This window comes from Rhinopithecus roxellana, chromosome 19 (assembly GCF_007565055.1).
Source record: "Rhinopithecus roxellana isolate Shanxi Qingling chromosome 19, ASM756505v1, whole genome shotgun sequence".
In the NCBI taxonomy this organism is placed as follows: Eukaryota; Metazoa; Chordata; class Mammalia; order Primates; family Cercopithecidae; genus Rhinopithecus; species Rhinopithecus roxellana.
This window is the reverse complement of record NC_044567.1, coordinates 3,563,990-3,587,121: the sequence shown is the minus strand read 5'-3', so window position 1 is coordinate 3,587,121 and position 23,132 is coordinate 3,563,990. Positions and strand designations below refer to the sequence as shown.

Here is a 23,132-nt window from a genome sequence, read left to right as displayed (position 1 = left end):
GGATGCAGAAATTCAAGAAAAACTCAATGAAGATAAAAGAGAAGAAAAAACTGCCATGCTTATACCGTCCAGCCTTCTAGGTAACAAATTTAAATGCCCAATCTTTCAAAAGAAATTAGAAACTGCCCAACCACAGGAAAACAGCCTGGCAAAGATTCCCAATGTTGACAAAAGCCTGCGGGGAGTGAAGAGAGTCCTCAAGGGCCCAAGGAGCATCCAGAAAAGGCACTTCAAAGAGGTGGGAGAGCAGAGCACCAGAAGGGAACGGGGTGCCCTGGCATTCGTGGAGAACGCTGCCAAAGAAAAACGGCTCAGGAGTCCAGCCCCAAGGGAGCTGGAACAGCCTCACGAACAGCAGGGGCCCAAGAAGTTAGCAGGAAACGCTGTCTACACCAAGCCTCCGTTCACACTGGAGCATAAGGCGGCAGTCTTCTCTTTGCTGAAACCCTTCTCCATGGGCGTGCCTTCTGCCTCTATCCCTGCAAAAGCCCAAACTGAGGTCAGAAACAGATGGAAAGACTTAACTTATGCCATTTTGGTTTTAGAAGATGCAAAGGCTAGAGTTAAAACCAATCCTACATTCCAGAAAAAAATACCGCTTTCTTGAAAGTTGCTCCCATGTGGTCCACAGAACACCCAAGGCCAAAAAGAGTCAAGAGTTCAGAAAGAAAAGTTCTCTCAAAAGACTGATGCTCACAAAGAGGCCTCCATTCTCTGCAGCAAAGAGCCTCATAAATTCCCCTTCACAAGGGGCTTTTCTGTCTTTATGAGGCCTGAGTCCTCAGGAAAATCCTTTTCCAGTAGTATTTGCTCCTTCAGAACATTTTATAGAGAACACTAATGTAAAAAACACCACAGCAAGAAATGCATTTGAAGAAAACATTTTTATGGAAAAGACTACTATGCCAGAAGGCACCATCTCTGAAAACACAACCTACAGTCATCCTCCTGAGGCAGATTCCACTGGGACTGTGTTCAACTTAGAGATGACTGTTAAACACACCAATGAAACACGATGGGAATACAACAATGTGGGCACTGGCTTGTCCTCCAAGCCCAAAATCTTCTACTACCCATTGCCCTTGTCCCTAGGTGACCAGTTTGAAATTCAGCTAAACCAGCAGCTATGGTCCCTCATCCTCAACAATGATGTGAGAAGGCTCATTTCTCATGTTATCCAAACCTTGAAAATGGACTGCTCTGAGACCCACGTGCAATTGGCCTGTGCCAAGCTCATCTCCAGAACAGGCCTCCTGATGAAGCTTCTCAGTGAGCAGCAAGAACTGAGAACTATATTAACGAGAGTACAGAAGCACACAGTGAACAGAAAGAGCAGGACCACACAGAAACATGAGACCCAGACTTTCTCATCATTTAGCATATGCCAGGAATGTTGGGGTGATCAGACCCAACACCAGGTCATGGGGGCTACGAAGTCTGGTGGAGTCAAAGGAATGAGACAAGACAAATTAAGAGAACATAGGGTGGGTCCAGGGGGCCAACGCCAGTATGGAGGCTGTGAAGGCTCTGCAAGGGCTCTGGGAGCCCACACTATTTATTGGTAATCAAACAAAGCAGCAGGTGGTGAGGACGTGTGGACGTGGGGGTAACAGGTGAGGACGTGAGGACGTAGGGGTAGAAAGGCAGCAGTGCATCAAGCATAGCTGTGATGGCTTAGCATATGCTATGCCACTTGAGATAAGGGAGACAGATTCTTCTAATTCAAGATATAATCAATTTATGATCTTGGGAGAGAAGGGAGCAAGGGGCCAGCGAGTCTGGACACATTCCAGAGGCTACAAGGGGTTTTATGCCCTGAGTCCTGGGTTCTCTCCAAGCTACAAGGGGTTTTATGCCCTGGGCTTAGATTATAGTGTGGCAGGGCAGCCTTCCACCCTTTGGCGCAGAGCTGGGTGTTTCATAGGTCACGAGGGGTTTTAGACCCTGGACCCAGTACATGTTCCAAGACTCTTTTACATTATGTCAGACGAGCAAGCCCTGCCTCAGCCCTTCCACCAACAATAACTATTCAATAGTTAGCTTTCATGCCCTTAGTTTTTTTAAAAAATTATTCTTTCCTTTTTTTTTTTTTTTTTTTTAACTTCACTAAAGAAGTTCCAGGATATAACAAACTCATCTTGGCAATATCTGTAACTGTAATACTAACTATTTTGATTATAATTCACTGTCTCATTGAGGTAAGGACAGTAATTAATTCAGGTTTTCAGAATGCAGTCCTGTCTTTGTGTGGATTCAGAGCCCACAAACTCAAAACCAAAGCCACTTTCCCACCTGCTAGTACTTGACACTCTTCTTCAGTCCTTTAAGGCTGAGGTATGCTTCCTTCTTCCTGTGTATTTTCAGCCCAAAGTGAGACTTTTGAGTTGGGAAGAGATACTTCTGAATTAAACTACTGATCAGTGTCACCTACTTCTAATCCCAACCACCTTTATTCTAGGCATACCATACTCGCTGCCATGCTTACCCTTCTATTGGGCACCTTTGTCCTCCTTCCTGTTGGCCTTCTGGTTCCTACCCAACTGTCCAGTCCATAGGCCTCAATAACTCAATTTTTGCCCACCCCTGTGGTAGCATTGGCTGCCGCCTTTATCTACTCAAGTAACTGCTTTATCACTAATTTATTATTCTGTGTTTTCATTTATAGGCTCTTACCTAGCCATATGGCCTGCTGCCTCTGCCAATTTAAAAATAGCATTGAGGTTGTTTGCAAGACAGTCAAGCTGCATTGCAATAGTGCATGTCTGAGAAACACCACACATTGTCATGAGTCCAAATTGCCTGGTGATAACTTGTTACATTATTTTAAGTATTTGTTTTTAAATTTTTTTATTTTTTAATTAAAAATTTTTTTTTATTTTTTATTTATTTTTTGAGACAGAGTCTCACTCTGTCACCCAGGCTGGAGTGCAGTGGCCGGATCTCAGCTCACTGCAAGCTCCGCCTCCCGGGTTTACACCATTCCCCTGCCTCAGCCTCCTGAGTAGCTGGGACTACAGGCGCCCACCACCTTTCCTGGCTAGTTTTTTGTATTTTTTAGTATTCACCGTGTTAGCCAGGATGGTCTCGATCTCCTGACCTCGTGATCTGCCCATCTCGGCCTCCCGCTGGGATTACAGGCTTGAACTACCGCGCCCCGCCAAACTTTTTTTATTTTTAATTGATGATAAAATTTTCAGCTAATGATATAATTGCTTTATTTTTATTTACTTATTCAGAGTTAAACTCCCTAAATTTCTGAACTCCTTCCTTGCTGAGAGTCAGGTTCTGTTATTATTACAAAATTTAATAATAGAACTGTTCCATATACATAAAGGACCAAGAGAAAGGAATGGGAAGCCTAGGGAATGACATTAACATCCACATCCTGTGTACTGTGCTCTCTACTTAGTGCTTTGCCCCCAGTGATAATTTATTCATATAAATTAGCAATGTAGTTTGTAAGCTGGTTTTATATGCATGCGGTCTCAAGTACTCTCTGCCTTACAGGACAGATGTAGATCCAGTTTCGGTTTTTTTGTTTTTACAACTTTATGAGCATACAAGTGATGCTGTTTTATTTGAAGCCTGAGAGCTTCTGGTTCCATAACCAGAAATTGCTACCTGCTTCTTCTAATGGAATGGAGGGCTTTTCCATTCTTAGACCGTCCAACTCTGAACTTGCTCTGAATCTCAAACCTTTCTATTCACAGAACAAACACTCAAGTGCTTTCAAAAGTTTTTCTGTAGATTAAGTTCATAAGCACCAACTTCATGACTTCTAAAATGTGACTTCTTTCATTTCCAGATAGCTTGAATACAGGTATCTACCAGTGATGTTGGGTGGATAATAAATAATACTAATACTTGGCTACTTACATAAAGACAGTGTTGCCTATTTTTCAAAACTTTTTTCTTTTTTTACCAATTATATTATTCCCTTCTCCCCAAGAGATGGACAGAAAAGCATTGTTAATCTCCTTTTACAGATGAGGAAAAACAAGATCAGAGGTGCTAATAGTGCTACAGCCTAGTGCCAGGTCTTCTGTCCCCAATTCTGGGTTTTCCCCAAGCCCATGTTTCTCCTTTCTCACAATCTTTACTTCTTCCTCTGACCCTCCCCACCACAAAATACTTTTAATTCTGGAAAAGAAACCCAGCTGCACACCGTTACACTTGACCTTATTGCAGTCAGAAGCTTTGGATGCTTCCCCATCCAAAATATTAGCGACGAAATGAAGCAAAGTAGGCATCTGACAAAAGTTGATTTTTCCCTTTCGCATTTGAGGACCTCAAGTAATGTTTTTCCAGAAACTGCTATTATGCCATAGATTCACTGTACCTTCAACAACATGGACATACAATCTGGCAAATTAAAAATCTCTTAACCTACACCCCAGATCCCTGCCTGTTTTTAAGAAAAGAATCTAGGGTGGACACAGTGTTTTTTTCTGTGTTGAGTCTTCTGTGATGGGGCTGGGATGTGTGGGAGCAGAGAACTGTGCAGGTGGGTGGAGTGCAGGCCGGATGAGGATCTATCAGCAACGGGAGGGGGCCTCCACTTTAGCATCCCCGCCCCTGCTCCTCTCAGAGGGTTGCCTTTCATTGCATTCAGCTGTGATGGTAGCAAGAGCATGGGCACACTGAGGACGAGGAGAGAGGGAGCCTTGTGCTCTCTCTGTATCTGAGGGAGGGCAGCACAGGGAACAGAGCACTCTGCAGAGAGGCCAGCTCATCAGGGAAGCACTTGTGTTCCACCTTGGGCTTTGACGAATAATCCTAAACAGAGCTACTATATGTCACACTATGGAATGTTCCAAGTAGGTGGCCATGTTTTCAAAAGATGTCTTTCTTCCTTTTGTTGTTGCCATTTCATAGCTTTAGGTTTGGGTGTATGTTTCTCCTCTCTGACTGGCACTTGAATGTTTGCTGACTCCTACTCTGTGTGACCGGGGCGTACAGCTGTGGACTGATGCATGCCGTCCTATCATCTTTCATTATCAAAGCAGTCTCTTCTTTTTTGACAATTGAAGAAGCATCTGTAGAGAATCCAGAAGGAGCCTTCGTAAAGGTGTTACAAGCCTGGAAGAAGCACAGGAGCACTGAGCTAACTACTGAGCTGGAGGCACCCTCAGACAGCAGTGGCATCAACTTGTAAGGCTTTGGGAGTGAGCAGCGAGACTCAGTGACGAGAGCTTGCCTTATTTCTCAGTGAAAAATCTATAAGATGTGGAATCAGTGTTACATTCCTTAAACTGCTTTTTTCAAAAGTACAAGATGGAGGTAGGCCCCTGGGTATTTAGAAAAAAAAAATACAAAGAGCCCCTCTCTTCAACCTGCCTCCAGCAACTCAACTTATGAAAATAAATTGAAAAGCTTTATTTTCTGGAAAATGTGTTAGATGCAGAAATTCAAGAAAAAATCAATGAGGTTAAAAGGGAAGAAGAAACTGCCATGCTTATACAGTCCAGCCTTCTAAGTAACAAATTTAAATGCCCAATCTTTCAAAAGAAATTAGAAACTGTCCAACCACAGGAAAACAGCCTGGCAAAGATTCAAAGTGTCGGCAAAAGCCTGCGGAAAATCAACAGTCCTCATGGGCCCAAGCAGCATCCAGAAGAGGCACTTTGAAGAGGTGGGAGAGTGGAGCATCAGGAGAGAACAGGGCACCTGGGCATTTGTGAAGAATGCTGCCAAAGAAAAGTCTCGGGAGTCCAGCCCCAAGGGAGCTGGAACAGCCTCACATGGTGCAGGGCCCAAGAAGTTAACCAAGAACCACTTCATCTCCCACCCCCCATCAAATGATGCCAAGGAGACTAACTCTTAAGGGGGCTGATGTAAAATGCTTCCGCCCAGCACAGGTGTGCAGTTTGTTCACCGTGCAAGAGCACTTGGCCGAGGGGGTGAGTGGCGCTGAAAATCCTGCCCATGCTCCATGCTGAGCTCTGGAGACATTGTGGGGCCCTTCCGGACAGACATGGAGGGCTTCTGAAAGTCCCGCATGCATGGACTTATTTTCAAGACCCCAGGTATGTGGTCTGCAGTGGTTCTTCTCACTGTGATTATGGACGAAGGTACTCATTTAGTCCTAATAAGACCAGAGAAGCACATTGTGAGCGGCGTGGGAAATGGCAGCATCGCTCACTGTCTTGTGCGTATGTCTCCCCAGAGGCATTTTCAGATTTCTGCCATGTAGGAGATGCTCATGGTGAACTGAAACTCAGGTACATTGGAGGATTCATTGCTGTGGCCAGAGAAAGCAGAGGACACGCAAAATGCATATTTCCCTTTCTGTCTTCCAGGATGGCTTTTTCTAGTTAAGACAGCCACTCTGGCTTAGGGATATGTACAGACTCCACAGTACTACATGCGTGAAAAACATGGCACAGAAACGTCACGGCAAGGAGTCTTCCAACGAGAATGACATCTTTCTTTTTTTTTTTTTTTTTTTTTGAGGCGGAGTCTCGCTCTGTCGCCCGGACTGGAGTGCAGTGGCCAGATCTCAGCTCACTGCAAGCTCCGCCTCCCGGGTTTACGCCATTCTCCTGCCTCAGCCTCCCGAGTAGCTGGGACTACAGGCGCCCGCCACCTCGCCCGGCTAGTTTTTGTATTTTTAGTAGAGACGGGGTTTCACCGTGTTAGCCAGGATGGTCTCGATCTCCTGACCTCGTGATCCGCCCGTCTCGGCCTCCCAAAGTGCTGGGATTACAGGCTTGAGCCACCGCGCCCGGCCGAGAATGACATCTTTCACAAGGATGTGGAGTAAACCACAGAACCTTTGCGGTTCCCATCTAAAAGCAGGAGGGGGTGAAAAGGTGAATTGCTCCTTTCAAGAATCAACAACCTTGGCATTTTAATTTCTATCCCAGGGGCAGCAAAGTCCCAACAGAGAAGACTCAAACCAGAAAGTCGTCTGGCTGCTGAGCGGGAGGAGTGTGAGGTCCCCTGGGAGGACCTTAGGCTTCAGGCCTCTGCAAACTTGGGAAACCGGTGCTGAGGTCCTTCCAGCTCCACAGTCCCCAGGCTGGTGACTGATGGGGGAATATGGAGGACAGCCGACCACCAGAGCCTGCATGTCTGCTGCTAGCAGGGAGGAAAGGATGACTTCTACCTCCTTTCCATATTCCAAATTTCACATGACTGCATTTTTTTTGGCAGCACCCTGCTGGCAAGGGGAGCCTTGATGTGTGGTTCCTGGGCTTCCAGCATCTGCGCAGAAAGGGGTGAAATGAGTGTCATGAGCAGCCACCACTCTGCAGCACAACTCCACATCCAGGCATGGTGGGAAGCCCCACTTACACTTGGAGATGTCCTGGTGCCCTACCCACTTTTTGGTAGGCACTTGGGTGTCCAAGGCTTTGCAGAAGAAGCAGTCAGGGAGTCTATGGTGGAGTAACATGGTGGAAAGGCCTGGAGAGGTGTCATTCTAGCTGGGCAGCGGGTGACATGCAGTCATCCCCTCAGTGAATGCTGGGCCGGCTGCTGTGCTCTGTGTCTCCCTGCAGGCCTGCGGATCCACCAGGGGGCTCTGTTCCTTCTGGGCTAAGGCTGAAGAAGCCGCGGCCGCACCAGAGAAGGGCATCTGGATGAAGGTGGAAGCCCACTTGGGCCCGCACAACTGCCTAAGACATCTTCAGGTGAGGGCTCGGAACTGGCAGGCTTTCATTTCTGCTTCATTCCATGGCCAAAGCAAGCTACGTGGGCAAGTCTGAAGCCAGGGGTGGGAAAGTACCCTCCACCCACAACGAAACCATGGCAAGCAGTAGGTGCAAAGAGGGCTGAGGAATTGGGGCCAGTAGTTCTATCTATCCCAGTGAGTGAGGAGCCCTGCTTTGGGGGTTGCACAGCTTGGGTCTCTTCTTGCAGTGGTGTCTGTCACTATGAACACACCACCATGGATTGCCATCAGGTCAGGGACCCTGACAAGGCAAGAATCATGTCCTCCTCTGCACACAACCCCACTCCCTTCCCCACCATGCCTAACACCAAGCCCGGCCCTCAGGGATGACTCAGGAATATTACTGAGAGCATTTTAGGCCATTCCTTCATTATCCCCATGTGACTTGTTGATAAAGATAAGTTCCTCTTCAAAGTTCACCTTTTTGAATAAAAGGGATTTTTTAAAATATTTCTTTTAAATCTCCACAGCTTTTCATATCTCACACGAACAGATCTTTTATTCTACTAATAATTATTTGTTAAGCCCAAGTAGTTGTTAAATGGAGTAAAATAATCAGTATATCTTGTGTTCTTATATTGTAATCAAGACCTGCCTCATTTGTTCCCTAAGTCTGTCCAGACATGCCTGAACATGCCCAGGCATGTCCCAGCTTGCAGCCTATGCCCCTTCCTTATTTGGAAATGTTATTGCCTCCCTAGTTTCCTGTAAAAAATCCCCTCCCTTCCTTTGTTCCCCATTGTACCTTTACCTATTTAGGAAAATTTCAAGGTTTTAGCCAGTCGGGATCAGTTTAGATTGTGAGGTCCAGCTCCAACCAATGGAGGTAGGACACAGCAGTAGAAGCCCAATGTGTCAGGGATAAAAACTCCTGCCTTTCTTTGTTCAGTGTGCTCTCGTGGCAGTCCACCTTCCAAGAAGCACCCTTTCTGCAGAAAGTAAATTTGCCTTGCTGAGAAAATTATTTGTCTAAGTGCTGGTTCTTCTTTGTGGCACCGAGGAACAAGCATTTGTTTGTAACACTTGTTATGAAATATAGATTGGACTGGGTGCCGTGGCTCACACCTGTAATCCCAGCACTTTGGAGTCCAAGGCAGGTGTATCACCTGAGGATAGGAGTTCAAGACCAGTCTGGGCAACATGGTGAAACCCCATCTCTACTAAAAATACAAAAATTAGCTAGGCATGGTGGTATGTGCCTGTAATCCAGCTGCTCGGGAGGCTGAGGCAGGAGAATTGCTTGAGCCCAAGAGGTGGATGTTGCAGTGAGCTGAGATTGTGCCATTGCACTCCAGCCTAGGCGACAGAGTGAGACTCTGTCTCAAAAAAAAAAAACAAAACAAAAACAAAAACAAAAAACAAAAAAGGAAAGGAAAAAGAAAAAGAAAACATAGACTTATTTCCTAAAGTTCAGCACATAGTGCTAAGTATTTCCCCTGTAAGCTGTAAACAGACGCTGCTGTTTGAAACTGGGATCTGTCCCCAGATCTGTCAGACCACCAAATCCCATGTCTACTGCCACTCTCCAGAAGAAAGGGTTCATGCAGAGCCAAACACCAAGGCAGGTTAGTGAAATTTCTCTAAAGGTCATTTAAAGCTGGAAAGAGGCTCACCACCTGAAATGCTCTAAGAGGAAGGCTGTCCAGGGATCCAGATGGACTTAAGGACAATTTTTTTTTTGACACAGTCTCATTCTGTCTTCCAGGCTGGAGTTCTGTGGTGCAAACTTGGCTCACTGCAAGCCTCAAGCTCCTGGGCTCAGGTTATCCTCCCACCTCAGCCTCCCAAGTAGCTGGTACTACAATCATGTGCCAGCATGCCCAATTAATTTTTTAAAAATTTTTTGTAGAGATGGGGTCTCCCTGTGTTGCTCAGTCTAGTCTTAAACTCCTGGACTCAAGCAATCCTCCTGCCTCTGCCCCTCAAAGTACTAGGATTACAGGCATGAGCCAAAGCACCTGTCCTCTTAAGGACAATTTTAAGAACAGTGAGGCTCACTGTCAGAGCCCCTGCTGCTCTACAAAGCCCCTTGGCCCCTCTCACCAGGACAAAAGCAAGATCAGCCCCAGATGTTTTGCCTTAATGGCCATCTTTCTCAGGAGACTCTGCTCTTTAAAGGAGAACCAGTTAGAACTATGATTAACCCTAAAGAATGCCACCAGCACTACTGAATGCCAGGCATGGGCCACATGGGTGGTGAGTATATTTTAGAGCAGTGATTAGTGGTAAATTATTTCCCTCAGCCCCTAAAGTTGACTATTCAGTGTTAAACTATCTCAGACTCAGGACAACAAAAGTGGAGGCATGAGGAACCTAGGGTTGTTTTGAAGTGTCTTGGTTACAGTATATGTAGAAGATTTTAAAGCTTGTTGTAAAAACATGATGACCCATGGCTCTCCAGGCTGGGTGAGGGATTGCCTTTGTAAATTACAAGAGGATATTATGCAGCAGTTTTTAAAAATGAGGCAGAGTAGGCCAGGGGCAGTGGCTCATTCCTGTAATCCCAGCACTTTGGGAGGCCAAGGCAGGCGGATCACCTGAGGTTGGGAGTTCAAGACCAGCCTGACAAACATGGAGAAACCCTGTCTCTACTAAAAATACAAGAGCAAAACTCCGTCGCCAAAAAAAAAAAAGAAAAAAAAAAAAAAAAAAAGTGGTGGGGGTAAGACTGGGGCAGTCTGTCTCCAAAATACATAGGCGCTATTAAGAGAATACAGCAAGATGTAGTAGGGCATGTATCGTATACTACTATGTACCTTGCATTAGCTGTACAGAACTGTGTGGTCTGTTACAGTAGCCGCTAGCCACATATGGTTACTTACTTGTAAATTTAGGCCAGGCACGGTGGCTCATGCCTGTAATCCCAGCACTTTGGGAGGCCAAGGTGGGAGGATAACTTGAGGCCACAGCCTGGGCAACATAGTGAAACCATTTTTCTACAAAAAAATTTAAAAATGTAAAAATTGGCTAGGCACAGTGGCTTGTGCTTGTAATCCCAGTATTTTGGGAGGCCGAGGCAGGCGGATCACCTGAGGTCAGGAGTTTGAGACCAGCCTGCCAACATATAGTGAAACCCCGTCTCTACTAAAAAAATACAAAAATTAGCCAGGCATGGTGGTGCACACCTGTAGTCTCAGCTACTTGGGAAGCTGAGGCCGAATCGCCTGAACTCAGGAGGCAGAGGTAGCAGTGAACTGAGATAGTGCCACTGCACTCCAGCCTGGGCGACAGAGCAAGAAAAAAAAAAAGTAGCCAAACATGATGGTATGCATCTGTAGTCCCAGCAACTCAGGAAGCTGAGGTGGGAGGTCTTGAGCCCAGGAGGTCAAGGTGGCAGTGAGCTATGATCACACTATTGCACTCCAGCCTGGGCAACAGAGTAAGGCCCTGTCTCAAAAAATGAATTGAAATTTAAATTAACACAAATTAAATACATTTTAAAAGTCAGCTCCAGCTGGATATGGTAGCTCACACCTATAATCCCAACCCTTTGGGAGGCCAAGGTAGGAGGATCGCTTGAGGCCAGAAGTTTGAGACCAGTCTTGCCTACATGGCAAAACCCTGTCTCTATTAAAAATACAAAAAATTAGCCGGGCGTGGTGGTGTGCGCCTGTAATCCCAGCTACTTGGGAGGCTGAGGCAGGAGAATCGCTTGAACCCAGGAGGCAGAGGTTTCAGTGAGGTGAGATGTGCCATTACACTCCAGCCTGGGCAACAAGAGCAAAAGTCTGTCTAAAAAATAAAAATAATTCTAAAGGAATATTTGTCAGAGAATCAGGATAGAACATACTTTAACAGCCTGTTAGTTTAACTTATAATTTGCAACTATTGAGACAGATGACCTGTGGCATCCATCTGTCCTCTTGCCCTGAGCTGCACATCCAGACTTGACTCATAGGCCCCAGCTTGGGTTTTCCAGTTCTTTGAATAGGTAGGAGTCTACCAGGGCTCATGTTTTTCCCAGCTGCGGGGCTGGGTTGGAGGGTCCCTCTGGTTCCCCTTTGAATGCTGCAGAAACCAAATTTCTAGCATGTGGTCCTGGACTATGGAAACCTCTCCCCCTGCCTGGGACTCTCACTCTCCAGATGAGTTCATTCAGATCATCTGAGGCCCCTGTAGATTTTTGGCCACAAATGGTTCCTCATAAAGTAGTGCCCCCAGGATGTTCAGCCTCACCCCTGCCCCTGCGGGCTTCCTATCCCCGGGTGCCATGTGCTGCTGCTCTGCTAGGAAGAGAAGTCTGGAGGGGCATGGGGCAGCACTCCCACTTAGAAGCCCCTTGGGCTTTCTGTCAGATCCTGTCGCCCTGTTCCAGAGGGAAGAGTGGGCTGTCAGTAACAAAATTTTTTCTCTCTTGCCCCTTTTTTGCTATAGTTGGTAGAAATTCATCCCAGACTTCCTTGGTAACTAATGATGTTGGGATGTTGTGGCCTTCACTGGGAGGAGACAGGTTGTCAGGTCACCGTTTCACAGATAGTTGACCCGATGCCAACCATAACAGGCAGGTCTCCTTTGGCTGCAACTGACAGAAGCCCAATTCAAACTTGTTCTGTGAGTGGAAACATTTACTGAACCTCAGAACTGAAGGAAGGGGAAGGGTGTGTTTGGGTCCCAGCAAGGGTTAACCGTGGGACTGGAATCCCATCCAGACTCCACTCCCTCTCTTAGCGTCTCAAATGGGCTGTGTCCTCTGGCCCAGTACCCACAGGCTTCTTGTGAGAAGCTGAGCAGCTTTACTTGCTTCTACTTCCATAAGTAGTGACTGGCACAAGCATTCCTATGCCTATGTGGAGGTGGTAGGGGACAGGGCCCTGGGACTTGCAGCCCCCACTAAAGCCCCATGAGGGAAGGAGTTCTCCCAAAGGTGGTGCTGTTCCCAGACAGGAAGGGAACAGTCAGTGCTCTCCACCCTGTCCCGCCCAGCATTGTCCTTACAGATGTCACCTGTCCTTCCAGGCCCAGCTGCTATTTCTGCCTGACACTTGGCCAATCTGCATGGTTAAAACCAGCGTATTTCCAGGAGATGGATGATGTTACAGAACTGGGGTTCCAGAAGGCTAGGGTGGCCCGGCACTCCCGCCGCCTTTAGAACATGGAGAGCTATTAGTTAGACAGGGCTGAAGTGTAGGTGGCGAGGAAGAAGAGGCTACTACTGCAGACAGCCTTGTTCTATGAGTCCTCCCAGAAATCCCTGGGCCAGCTGGAACCCGGGGTCAGAGAGGGATGGGATAGAGGTAGGCTGTGAAAGGGGGTGGGAACACACCTTCTGGAACCACTGTTTTCCTTGAGGGGACCTCAAGAGGGGGCTTAATGGGCAAGGATGGAGGTTCCTGCTTACCGAGGCTCAGTGACACCGATCTCTGAGGGACCCTCCTGAGTCAATGTAGGGTAGTCAGTTGTTTGCCTGAAATTCTAATTTAACAGGGGATCTTGTAAATTTTATTGGCTAAATCTGTCAGCTCTGGGGATAGGAGGATGAGAAAAGCAAAAGAATGGCCCCAAGCTCAGGCCACTGTGGAGTGAGACAGAACAAGAGACCAGAGAGGAAACAAGTCCACCAGGGTAGCCATCTTGTCCGAGTGGAAGCCGCCTGACACCTGAAGGCGGGCCTCTGCCTCCTCAGCAGCATACACCTAGTTTAGGGGAAGGACATACCTCCCCTCAGTGACAGAAATAGCCCCAGATTTTCAGTCTTCACAATCTACACATCTGACAAAGGACTAATATCCAGAATCTACAATGAACTCAAAGCAGTAAGAAAAAAAAAAAATCCTATCAAAAAGTGGGCTAAGGACATGAATAGACAATTCTCAAAAGAAGACAGACAAATGGCCGACAAACATATGAAAAAATGCTCAACAGCACTAACGATCAGCAAAATGCAAATCAAAACCACAGTGTGATACCACCTTGCTCCTATAAGAATTGCCATAATTTTTTTTTTAAATTGAAAAACAGATGTTGGCGTGGTGCAGTGATCAGGGAACATTTCTACACTGCTGATAGGAATGTAAACTAGTACAGCCGCTAAGGAAAACAGTGTGGAGATTCCTTAAAGAACTAAAAGTAGAACTACCATTTGATCCAGCAATCCCACTACTGGGTATCCACTCAGAGGAAAAGAAGTCATTATTTGAAAAAGATACTTGAACATACATGTTTATAGCAGCACAATTCACAATTGCAAAATCATGGAACCAACCCAAATGCCCATCAATCAATGAGTGGATAAAGAAACTGGTGTATATATATATATGATGGAATATGATGGAATACTACACAGCCTTAAAAAGGAATGAATTAACAGCATTTGCAGTGACCTGGATGAGATTGGAGATTATTGTTCTACATGAAGGCCAGTGGAGGAAAGGCCAGAGGGCTAGCAGTGAAGGGGATTCTGGGCATTGCTCTACATGGGAGACTCAACAAGAACCATGTCATGTGTGTGGAGAAGTTACTGAGTGTGAGGCAAGAACCATGTCTTTTTTCTTCACAGGGTAGAAAGGAGGTTGCACTATTCATACCGGCCACTCTCCTACTAGCTGACAGGATGCTGCCTAGGATGAAACAGGGTGCGTGTGCACAGTGGAGTCAGTCCAAGACTCCTGTTCTCACTCAGGAGTTCTTCTTCCTACTGCCTCCACTTCATGTTATTTTCTTCCCTTCCCATTTACAAGCAAAACTGACCAGAGCCCCAGAAATAAATGGTTTTCTTGGCTTCCTCCTTGCTCCCATCTGGACCCAGTCCCCTGGTTCCTGTCGGTCATTTGCAAACCAAGAGGACCACAATAAACAAATATATGTTTTGAAATATTAAAGCATTCACTCTGCAAAGAATGTGTCAATTTATTCATTATTAATTCTACATATATTCGAGTACATAAGACAGTAGGAGTGTACTACGTACGAGAAGGAAGATAGAACTATTTTTCTTGAGGTGTTCATAATCTAGGTGGAGAAGCAGAGATATCCACAAACATTATAAGAGATTATTAAATGTATAATAAAATCCATAATTATTGCTTTGAAACAGTATCGGCGTCCAAAAATTCCTCCGAATAATAATTTTTGAAGTAAAACAGAAAGCTCAAAAGTAGGCAATGGGTGGGGCTAAGGGTCTGGTATTGGGGTGGAGAAAGTAGTGATGGGATGGAGAAATAGTGGCAGATGCCAATGATTTGGGGGTAATTTGGGAGAATAGGCTAGGATCTAGATGATTTAAAAAAGACTTCTCTGAACAGGATCTGGTTTGCTTGAGGGGTGCTGATGTGGAGTAGAGCACGTTTAAAGAAAAGGCAAAGGCAGAAAAGCGACAGTTGAAGGAACGTCCAGCATAGAGCCACCATCAGTAATGTCTGACCAAACTGCGGTTTTATCTTGGACCACTCATTTCTCTACCTCTGAGTCTTAACTGCTTCTACTATAAAAGGAGAGATTTGACTATTCAGTGGTTCCTAGACTTTTGTTTTTCACAGGTCATAAAATGTAAAAAAAAAATTAAACCTGAGATTTTTAATTTTTAATTATGATATCCAAGTAATAGCATTGAAGCAACTATCCTCTATTAGCATCTTTTCATAAAGGGAGGTCATACTTGTAGAAGAATGGAGTGGAATCTATTTTATGAAAATGTTAAAAACCTGATTATATTTTCCACATTGTCCTCATTTTGTAGGGTAGGGGTGGAAACTTTATCACAGCATGGGTCTGAAGACTATTATTTAGAAACCACAAGAGATTTGTCCTGCTGGGTCTCGTCTGGCTCTGACATTCTTTTTTTTTTTTTTTTTTTTTTTTTAATTTTATTATACTTTAAGTTCTAGGGTACATGTGCACAACGTGCAGGTTTGTTACATATGTATACATGTGCCATGTTGGTGTGCTGCACCCATCAACTCGTCAGCACCCATCAACTCATCATTTACATCAGGTATAACTCCCAATGCCATCCCTCCCCCCTCTCCCTAGGCTCTGACGTTCTAGGATTAAAGAGCAGTAGGACCCACTTTCCCTTTTGTGTTACTGAAACTGCCTTTACAAAAATTATGACAATTCTGACCTAACTGGCTCCATCTTGCTTCTAACCTCCAAGCTGCCCTTGCTCATTCCTGGGCACAGGCCAAGCTAACTACGGGAGGAATTTAGTTTACTGTTTAACTTTGAAACAAAGATGACAGTCCCTTCCTAAAACAAATCACCTCCTTGCTTGGGAATCAGACCTCCTTTGTAAGACTTTATAGTCTTTGTAAGACTAACAAATTAGCCACAAGATTAGATAGTATAGCTCAGGAATTATGTAGCCAGAGGCCACAAGATTTCTAACCTAACCAGTTTCTCCTATAGATAACATTGTTGTAGGCTGGGCACAGTGGCTGATGCCTGTAATCCCAGCACTTTGGGAGGTGGGTGAATCACTTAAGGTCAGGAGTTCAAGACCGGCCTGGCCAACATGGTGAAACCCTGTCTCTACTAAAAATAGAAAAATTAGCTGGGTGTGATGGTAGGCACCTGTTACTTGTAATCCCAGCACTTTGGGAGGTGGGTGGATCACTTAAGGTCAGGAGTTCAAGACCAGCCTGGCCAACGTGGTAAAACCCTGTCTCTATTAAAAATAGAAAAATTAGCTGGGTGTGATGGCAGGCACCTGTTACCTCCCCCTACTCAGGAGGCTGAGCGGGGAGAATCGCTTGAACCCAGGAGGCAGAGGTTGCAGTGAGCCAAGATTGCACCACTGCGCTCCAGCCTGGGCAACAGAGTGAGACTCTCTCTCAAAAAAAAAAAAAAAAAAAAAAAGATAGCATTGTTGCAGTCTCAGCAACGCACCAAGATTTAACAGTTGCTCCTTGTCTGAGATAACATGCCCGGCAGTTCTTTGTCCTACCTCCAAGACAATTAAGAGGAGCAGACACAAAGTTGAGATTAGAGTGAAAGTTTAATAAGCGAAAGAAGAAAACTCTCTGCCAGCAGAGAGGGGGCCCCGAACGGGTGCCCCTGTGAGGCTGGTGTCCAGGGTTTTTACAGACTGGGAAGGGGAAGGAATGTGCTTAGTTGCCCCAGGACCAATCAGGAGCTGAAATGATGATTCCTAGATGCTGCTTAGCTTGACCCAGGACTTATCAGGAGCTGAAGTGAAAGCCTGGCCCCAGACCTAGCAAGGGCTGAAGTGATACTTCATAGAAGCCAAACTTATAGCCCAAAAAGGAAAGTAGAGTGTCCACTGGAACCCATGGGAGCCCACTGTACCCACACTCACAAAAGAAGAAACTTTGTCCTGGGAGCCCCGCTGACTATACAAAGGACAAAGACATTTCTATGCCAGCCCTTGTTCCTTTATGTGAGTGAGATGGAGGTTTGTTGAAGTTTTTATCCAAATGGGCCTGAGGTTTTGCTATCTGTGCAGCCGTGGGCATGTCTCCAGGTACAACATGCTGTGCTTGTTCCCTTATTGGTGCCTGCAGCTCGAATGTTTTCCTAGGCTGCTTTTTTATGTTATGTGGGGATGAGGCACTGACCTGTGGGCCAGGGGCTCTCTGGGGACCCTTCCCTTGCTATCTACCTAAGGCGAGCTGACTAACTGCTTTCAACATTACTATTGTAAAACCGAAGATTGGCATTCTAGGTATTTTTCAGACCCTGTATTCTGATGGACAAGCTGGCACCACTCAGATCGGCAAACTGGCTCATCTGGTCTTGTGGCCCCCAACCAGGAATTCACCCAGCACAAGAACACAAGCTCTGACACCCTATGATTTCATCCTTGACTCAACCAATCAGCATTCCCCACTCCCTAGCCCCCTGCCTGCCAAACTATCCTTAAAAACCCTAGCTTCCAAATTTTCAGGGAGGCTGATTTGAATAATAATAAAACTCCAGTCTTCCATTTCACTGGTTCTGTACTTATTAAACTCTTTGTCTATTTCAATAATGCTGTCTCAGTAAGTCGGCTTTTCTGGGGAGTGGGTACGATGAACCCACCAGGTGACTACACTGCTCCACTAGATAGCTGATTACGACACCTACCCCTCTCAGACACCATCAGCCCCAAGTTGGACCTATTCTTTGATTTTTACTTTTTTCCAAAATTGATCTCTACTTCTCACTCAGACCTCCGATCTCCCACATCATCTGACCCCCACAAATACACGTACACAATTCACTAGAATCATGTAGGACAACCAGGAAATTCTTTTTAAGGATTTGATGCTAGACTGTTAATAGCTTAGTGAGTCATACTTTTATTTGAATATGTTAAACTCCAAAAAAAAAGAAAAAAAATTCTTAAGTCAAAAGATTGCATCTTTCATGGTTATTTCCCACAAGCTCAGTAGGTAGGGCTAATGAGGTACTAATACTTAGTACCTTAATCTCCATCAGGAGTGAAGATGAAACTGGCTGCTATAAACGTGTCCCTACCCTTTCATGCTGTCAGCCCATTTTGGGACTCTACCCTAAACATGCACTTGAATGGAAGCTCTAAACTCAGGGTCGTGGCGGTGTGGCTGGAGGAGGGGAACAGGCTCAGAAGCCGGCCCCAGGTAGGAGGGGCGAGGGAGCGATCCGGGCGCCGCCCCGCCCCTCGCATGCGCCTCTTTTTAAAAAAAAAAAAAAAAAAAAAAAAAAAAAAAAAGCGCGGCCGGGTCTTGCGCAGGCGCAGTGCTGCGTGAGCCTTAGCCGCGCAGGCTGGGTGAAGGGAGAATGGCGGATCTGGTACCTTTTGCGGTTCCCACCAAGAGTGACAAAACCTTGCTAGTGTGGGAACTGAGCTCTGGACCCACGGCCGAGGCTTTGCATGTGAGCCGGGGCCAGGGTGGAGGGAGGGATGGAGAAAGCCGCCCACTCGCTAACTGGGAATTCCAAAGTCCGGCTTCAGCACCTCATCTGCCTCAGCCTCTGCTGAAGGACACTTTTTTGTTTTGTTTTGTTTTTGAGACACACTGTTGCTCTGCTGCCCAGGCTGTAGTGCACTGGCGTGATCTCTGCCCACCGCAGCATCCGCCTCCTGGGTTCAAGCAATTCTGCCTCGGCCTCCGGAGTAGCTGGGATTACAGGCGCCCGCCACCACACCCGGTTAATTTTGTATTTTAGTAGAGGTGGGGGGTTTCACCTTGTTGACCAGGCTGGTCTCGAACTCTTGGCCTCAGGTGATTCGCCCGCCTCCGCTTCCCAAAGTGCTGGGATTACAGGCGTGAGCCACCGCGCCCGGCCCGCTGAAGGACTCTTAATTCTAGAGGGGACCCCAGCAGACAGCTACCCCTAACAGATTTTTAGAGTCCTGGAGAGGTACCTCTCCACAGTCAACACATTTTACTTTCTAGGGCTTCTTAAAGTTTAGGATCTTAAGAAGAAAACTTGTTGGTTAAGTGGGAAGTGTTTTGAATTGCATCCTTCTCGAAGAAGGGTTTGGGGAATATGAAGGCATGGACAGTTTTGTTTTCTGGGCTTGAGATTTCATACGCTTACTTGGCGTGGGGCCACCCCCACGGCTTTCTCTGTTCACAACATTTTCCCAGTTTGACCTTCTGTATTCAGTCCTGGTCTTTCCAAATGCTGCAGCGGCCCATCCTGGTTTCAATGCCGTCCTTAAGTTTTATTCAGCAATGGCTGCCCACGGAGCCCAAAAGGCATGCGACCGGAAGCAGCTTTTTCAGACATTTCCAGTCAAGGTGGCTCCAAATATGGAATTCCTAGCTCCGCTGAAATGAAGTGCTGAATTCAATAATAGATTAGCATTTGTCCAGCATTCTGGTTTATAGAATATGTTCATATGCATCGCCACACTAATCTTCAGTTCTCTGGTTTTTTTAAATTAAGAAACTCAAACTCAGGATAGTTAAGTGACTTACTTAAGGTTCCTGACAAGAGTTATGGAAGCTTGAGGTTGAACTCAAACCTACTGATACTAAACCCCATGTCAATTTTGTGCTGTCCCTTTTTAAGAAATCTCAGCTTGGGCAACACAGTGAGACCCCATCTCTATAGAAAAAAATTAAAGATCAGGCTGGGCACGGTGGCTCATGCCTGTAATCCCAGCACTTTGGGAGACTGAGTTGGACGGATCACTTGAGGACAGGAGTTCGAGACCAGCCTTGGCAATATGGCAAAACTCTATCTCTAGTAAAATACAAAAAATACAGTTCCCTATTGTGCTGTGCCTCAGTGGCCTCCTGTGTAGGGTAGAGGTAGCAATAGCACCCACCCCCTAGATGACAATACAAGTAAATCTCCTAAAATGTGCCTGGAACATAGGAAGCACCCAGTAAATGTGAACTGCCAGCAGCACCACGAGCAGTACCATACCAGAGGCCAAAAATCAGTAGACCAGGACCTTTGATTGTAAGTAATGTTTACCTCTGCCTAATTTTGTTAGTCGTGGCTCCTCCTTCACGGTGAAAGAGGGCTAAGTGCTTGTCTACAGAGGCAGAGGGAAGAGTGAGCACAGCTGGGAGAATTCTGCTCAGCCTGTAATGGGCCTGGGGGAGAAGAGCCCCAGGGAACAGAGATGGGTGTCAGCAGCTGCAGAGAGGGGAGGCTGCAGCTGAGCGAGCGTGGTGGATCACACCTATAATCCCAACACTTTGGGAGGCTGAGGTGGGAGGATTGCTTGAGCCCAGGAGTTCAAGATCAGCCTGAGCAGAAAAACAAGACCCCATCTCTACAAAAAATAAAATAATTAGCCAGGCATGGTGGTTCACACCTGTAGTCCCGCTACTTGGAAGGCTGAGGTGGGAGGATCACTTGAGCCCAGGAGTTCAAGACTGCAGTGAGCCATGATTGCATCACTGAACTGAATCCTGGAAAACAGACTGAGACCCTGTCTCTAAAAAAAAAAAAAAAAGAAAAAAGAGAGAGAGAAAAGGTGAGGCTCTGAGAAGGGGAAGGTAAGCCCTGCAGGAGGCTGCCCTTTGGGCCTTGAGGAGGTGCTCTTGGAATTACTTAATGCTCCGTAAGAGATCAGCATCTTCATCTGTTAATTAAAAATGGGATCTAAGGCCGGATGCAATGGTTCATGCTTGTAATACCAGCACTTTGGGAGGCTGAGGTGGGTGTATCACTTGAGGCCAGGAGTTCAAGACCAGCTTGGCCAACATGGAGAAACCCCATCTTTACTACAAATACAAAAATTGACCAGGCGCAGTGGCTCATGCCTGTAATCCCAGCACTTTGAGAGGCCGAGGAGGGCGGATCACCTGAGGTCAGGAGTTTGAGACCAGCCTGAACAATATGAAGAAACCCCATCTCTACTAAAAATACAAAATTAGCCGGGTGTGGTGGTGCATGTCTATAATCCCAGCTACTTGGGATGGTGAGGCAGGAGAATCGCTTGAAGCCGGGAGGTGGAGGTTACAGTGAGCCGAGATCGTGCCACTGCACTCCAGCCTGGGCAACAAGAGCGAAACTCCATCTCAAAAAAAAAAAAAAAAAAAAAAAAAAAAAAAAAAAAAAAACACAAAAATTAGCCGGGCATGGTGGCACACACCTGTGGTCCCAGCTACTTGGGAGGCTGAGGCAGGAGAATCGCTCGAACCCAGGAGGCAAAGGCTGCAGTGAGCCGAGATCGTGCCACTGCACTCCAATCTGGGCAACAGAACAAGACCCTGTCTCAAAACACAAAGAAACAAAACCACACACACTTTGAGGGGGAAAGACCGAAGAAGGGGAAAGACTGAAGCTGGAAGGGAAGGTTCTAACTCAAGACTCTGGGAATATATGATGAAATTTTATTGGCCCATATTCAGGTGATTTTTTTTTTCAGTGCTTTTAGCTTTGTGGAAAACTGTAGGCATAATTTAGCTATCTCTAGGGACCAAATGTAAAAATGTTTTATGAACATCAGAAAAATCATCCCCCACAAAATTTCTCTTTGGATTTCACAGTTCACGTAAAGATTTTACACCCCTTCCTTCCTCGCTGCACCTCCGGCCCCATCTTGGTGAAGGAAGTAATCCATTGTCCTCCATCCAAAAAGATAAATCAGATGGAGGCATCGCCTGGTGCTCTGTAAGGCTTGTGAGGAGTGCTTCTAATTATTCATGTGGGAGGGTCGCTAGTGTGGGCAGTGGGATGAGAAGGAGGCAACAACAACTAGGACATTCTTAAGCTCCTGGGACTGTGCAGATAAATAGATGGCAAGCTCACAGTTTTGTGAGCCAAGAACGAGGATCTGAAGTCATCCCTAGGCATCTCTTTGAGGATCTCTACAGGCCTGGAGCAGTCTGTCTGTCATGATTCATAATCTGTTTCTGTATTAAACTGTGGCCACGTGGTTCTGGCAACACCCTGAGGTACACAGACAACAACCTCAGATGGGAATCCAAAAACCTGTGCTTGGGGATTTTCTCTACTTACTAGCTGTGTGACTTTGTGCAAGTCACTTAATGGTGCCTGGCACACAGGCGTTTAATGAGTGTGGATCAAGTGAATAAATAAGTAAGCCACCTCCCTGAGCCTGATTTTCCTCATCTGGGAAATGGAAAAACAATGCTTCTCCAACAGGGTGCGATCATGTAGGTAGAATTGCTTTCTAAATGGTGCATCTCAAACTTTCATGCACTTCCCAGGAATCACCTGGGGAGCTGCTCAAATACAGATTCTGTCTCAGTAGGTCTGGGGCCTGAGTGCCGCATTTCCAACTAACCCCAGGGAATGTTAATGCTGCCTGACTGGACCACACTTTATTATTTTATTTATTTGTTTATTTATTTTTTGTAGAGATAAGGTCTCGCTATGTTGCTCATGCTGGTTTCGAACTCTTGGCCTCAAGCCATCCTCCTGTCTTGGCCTCCCAGAGAGCAGGATTACAGGTATGAGCCACTGTACCTGGCCTGGACCACACTTCATTATACAGATTTACATTTTTTTTAGAGCAGGGTCTTGCTCTGTCCCCCAGGCTAGAGGGCAGTAGTGTGATCATGGCTCACTGAAGCTTCGAACTCCTGGGCCCAAGCCTCCCGAGTAGTTCGGACCACAGGGCATGTGCCACGGTGCCTGACCCTGGGCCAGACTTTAACTAGCAAGGTTCTAGAGTCTAAAGTGCTTTCCAGGTGCTTGAAATCATTATTTCTTCAGCCAGTGGGGTGGGAGGGCTGTGCCAAGGGTAGAGTGACCAAACATGGAGAGGGAGCTGTGGATACCCACACATGGGAATAAAGGAAAATCTTGAGTTCCATAAGGGAAATCCTAGCTAGCCCTGAGAAGTAAATAAGCAACTTGATAAGCAGGAAGGTAATAGTAGTCTAAAACAATAGCTAAGGAAGTTAGAGTCAGGAGATATTTGGTTCCCCTCTAGAAACTAAAGATAACATCTTAATTTACTAGCTGTGTGACCTTGTGCAAGTCACTTAATGGTGCCTGGCACACAGGCGTTTAATGTCCCTGAGTTGTTTTTCAGAAGCCCAGACCTCTCCAAAGGGATCCGCTGGCATGTAGACCTCAGATAAGCAGGTGCTGAGGACTGACT

General features: G+C 46.1%; 1 pseudogene; it reads left to right on the top strand.

Annotated features, from left to right (window-relative positions):
• The window catches only part of LOC104674890, a 58,490-nt pseudogene extending 39,113 nt beyond the window's left edge, over window positions 1–19,377 (top strand).
• The last annotated feature ends 3,755 nt before the right edge of the window (window positions 19,378–23,132 follow it).